Source organism: Microtus ochrogaster, unplaced genomic scaffold (assembly GCF_000317375.1).
Source record: "Microtus ochrogaster isolate Prairie Vole_2 unplaced genomic scaffold, MicOch1.0 UNK58, whole genome shotgun sequence".
NCBI classification, from domain to species: Eukaryota; Metazoa; Chordata; class Mammalia; order Rodentia; family Cricetidae; genus Microtus; species Microtus ochrogaster.
Window position 1 is genome coordinate 2,045,449 of NW_004949156.1, and position 3,949 is coordinate 2,049,397.

Here is a 3,949-nt window from a genome sequence, read left to right on the forward strand (position 1 = left end):
CATAATTGTTTGTTTGTTTGTTTGTTTGCTTATAGACAGGGTCTCATGATGTAGCTCTAGCTGACCTGGAAATCACTATGTAGACCAGCACTCTGGTTTCTCTTCAGATCGTACAAATCTTTCGCCTTTTTCACTATGTAGACCAGACTGGCCTTGTACTCACAAATACACCTGCCTCCTTTTATCCCTGAGATGAAAGGTGTGGAGTGTACCTCTTCTTCTGGCTTTTTTCCTCTTATTTACCTTTTCTGTACGATGTGTCTGTGGGTGTTGTATGATGTGTCTGTGGGTTTATGTAAGGTTAGAGAATAAACTTGTGGAATCAGTTCTCTTCTACCTTTATGTTGGTTCTGGGGATAAAACTCAGTTTTTCAGATTTGTATGGCAAGGGTTTTACCTGATGAGCTATCTTACAAGTTCTCTTTTACTTTTTTTTTTTAGAAGTAATACCTTTATTTATTCTTCTTTGAAATTGTCATACATTTATATACTGTATTTTGATCATATCTGTCTTAGTGTTTTATTGCCATGAAGAGACACCATGACCACTGAAAGCCTTATAAAGGAAAGCATTTAATTGGGGGCTGGCTTATGCTTTCAGAGGTTTAGTCTATTATCACATTGTGGGAAGCATGGTAGACATGGTGCTAGAGAACTAGCAGAAAGTTCTATATCTGAATCTGCAGCCAGCAGGGAGACACTAACACTGAGTCTGGCTTGAGCTTCTGAAACTTCAAAGCTCACCCCTAGTGATATTCTTTCTATAATAAGGCCATACCTACTCCAAGGCCACACCTTCCTATCCCTCCCAAGTAGTGCCATTCCCCGATAACTAAGCATTCAAATGCATGAACCTATAGGGCACATTTTTATTCAAACCACCATCATGTCTACCCATCATTGTCTCTCTCCAAATCATCACACTGTTCCCTGTTTCTCTCCTACTTTATTCTTTTTTGTCTGCAATAGGCCCTTGTGTCCAACTAGTGCATTCCTTACACACACAGGTGTGGAGTTATCCAACAGAGCATGGGGAATCTACCAGTGGCTATGTCCTCCAAAAAGAATGGCTCTACCTCTCTTGATTTCATTTTTTAAAACAATATTTTCCTTTATGTGTATGAGCATATGTAATGATGTGCACCACATGCAACATGCATATCTGGTGCTCTCAGAGACCAGAAGAAGGATGCCTCTAGAACTAGAGTAACACATAGTTGTGAGTCACCTTGTGGGTTCTAGGGACTGAATCTGGATCCTTGGCAAGAACAGTAAACACTGTTAAACCTTGAGCAATCTCTCTCCAGTCCCTAGATTTTCTTTATAAAGTTTAAATTGAAGACTTCAACTAAAATAGCATATCTAGCCAGGCATGTTGACACATGTCTGTAACCTAGCATTTGAAAGAATGAAACAAGTGTATCATGAGTTCTATGCTATCCTTGGCTACACAGTGAGTATCAGGTCAACCTGGGCTACACAATAAAATCTTTTTTTAAAAAACAAACAAAAGCAGGGTGGTGGTGACAATGCATGCCTTTAATCCTAGCACTCGGGAGGCAGAGGCAGGCAGATCTCTGTGAGTTTGAGGCCAGCCTGGTCTACAAGAGCTAGTTCTAGGACAGGCTCTAAAACTACAGAGAAACCCTGTCTCGAAAAACCAAAAACAAACAAAAAAATCCCAAACTAACCAACCAACCAACTAAAAATAAAACAACACAAATCATGAAAGAAAACAAAACCCAAGTGAGATGACTTGTGGGGTAAATGTACCTGCTGCCATGCCTTAGGACTTCTGTTCAGGTCCTGGGATTGACATCGAAGAAATAGAGAACCAACTCCTTCAAGTTATCTTCTAACCTCTGTACATATACAGTTTGTACTCCCTACCCCATGAACATGGAAAGGAACTAAAAAGTTATAATTCCCTGAAGCAAAAGTCTATCACCAGCATATCAAAAAAGATTAAATACAGAATTTATCTACTTAAAATAAGCTAGAATTTAGGTGTTCAATATAAACTAAAAACAGAAAACAATGCCACTCTCCTTTTTCTACTGAAAAATTTTAGTTGAAAAGCAAATACACACCTGGAATATATGTGAGACAAATTGTGCCATAAACAGATTTTCTTTAAGTGTTTAAACAATGTTAAAAAACAAATAACAATAAAAATGTTTCTGTTGGTTGGTGGTGGTACACACCTTTAATCCCAGCACTCAGGAAGCAGAGGCAGGCAGCTGTCTGTCAGTTCAAGGCCAGCCTGGTCTACAAAGTGAGTTCTAGGACAACAGGACTGTTGTACTGAGAAACTCTGTCTTGAAACTACCTCCCCAAATGTTTCTGGTAGAGTACCAAGAGAACACAAAAATAGTGTGCCTATTTTTCAATATCACTGCTTTTATGTACATATTGTTGACTGTACACTGTACACAACCCAGAAAGAGTTACAACTGCACACTTCAATAGCATGCTATGAGTCCTAAAAACTGATTTTAAAAGAAATATAATCTACCTTCACAGTCCCTTATTTATACCTATGCATATGGTTAAAAGTTAGGATTTGCATATTAGTGAGAACATGCTATTTTTGTCTTGCTGAGTCTGAGTCACCTCATTTAATACTATCCTTTCCAGAACCTGCTTTTTCTTGAAAGTTTCATGATTTCATTTTCTTTCTGGTTGAGTAAAAATCCATTGTGTATATATGACACCAAGAGAAGAAGTAGAGGCAGTGAGAAGGAGGTGGGGAAGAAAGGTCACATGTCACATAAAAGTAGGGTAAAGCTCTCCTGATGATGGTATGATGGTGTGGAAAGTCTTTATGTATATGTGCTGCTTTTATTGGTCAATGAATAAACTACTTTGGCCTATGATAGTGCAGAATAGATCTAGGTGGGTAAACGAAACTGAATGCTGGGAAAAGGGAGTAGGCAGAGTCAGGGAGAAGCCATGGAGTTGCTGCTGGGGACAGATGTGCTGGAGCCTTGCCAGTAAGCTGCAACTATGTGGCGATATACAGATTAATAGAAATGGGTTAGTTTAGGATATAAGAGTAAGCCAGAAATAGGCTTAAGCTATTAGCCAAACAATAGTGCAAATAATATAGTTTCTGTGTGATCATTTCAATTCTGGGTGGCTGGGTAACGAATGAACAGCCTCTGCCTGCAGTATGGTACAAGTGAGAGTGGTGCATGTTGTCTAGAATAAGGTTTAATGACAATACCAATAAGAAAGTAAAGAAGTGCTCGCTTTAGCAGCATGTATATTAAAATTGGAATGGTACAGAGAAGATTAACATGGCCCCTGCGCAAGGATGACATGCAAATTCGTGAAGCGTTCCATAAAAATAAAAAAAACAAAGGAAAGAAAGTAAGTAAAGAAACTATAGAGGATGAAATATTCAATACTATACATATACTTGTTTGGTAGTTGTGGAGAAATTTTATAAGTTATAAGCAAATAAAAGGCAAATAAGCTTTTTGACACAAGAAATTTAGTCCATCCTGGGCTGGGGAAATTGCTCAGTTCAGTAAAGCACTTGCTGTGGGAGTGTGAAGACCTGAGTTCAAACCCATAGAACTCATTTAAAAGGTAGCTATGGCACCCAGTGCTTCTACGACCACATGAGAAATAGAGACAGGAGACTACCTGGAGATTCATGGATCAGCTAGTCTGATGCATGCAGTGCTGAGCAAGAGACCCTGTCTCAAAGTGGGAGAGAGAGACTTATATTAAGTCCAAGCAATCTGGAGGCAAAGGTAGGAGGATCTCAGTGAATTCCAGGACAGCCAGGACTACATGGTGAAACATTGTCTCAAAAAAAGACATTTAGCACATTCTGTGGAACTTTTTCATTTTGCTCTAATCATTTGTACAAGGTCTTAGCAGTATTCTTCAGTATTACCATTGGTATCTGCTTCCCAGACCATTTCTTCAGTCCTTTCAT

The 3,949-nt window shown here is 38.9% G+C and overlaps 1 non-coding gene across 1 annotated transcript; it reads left to right on the top strand.

Annotated features, from left to right (window-relative positions):
• The first annotated feature begins 3,244 nt into the window (after window positions 1–3,244).
• On the top strand, window positions 3,245–3,351 carry LOC113455533. The gene has a single exon (XR_003376609.1). It is a non-coding gene; the product is annotated as a U6 spliceosomal RNA (small nuclear RNA).
• The last annotated feature ends 598 nt before the right edge of the window (window positions 3,352–3,949 follow it).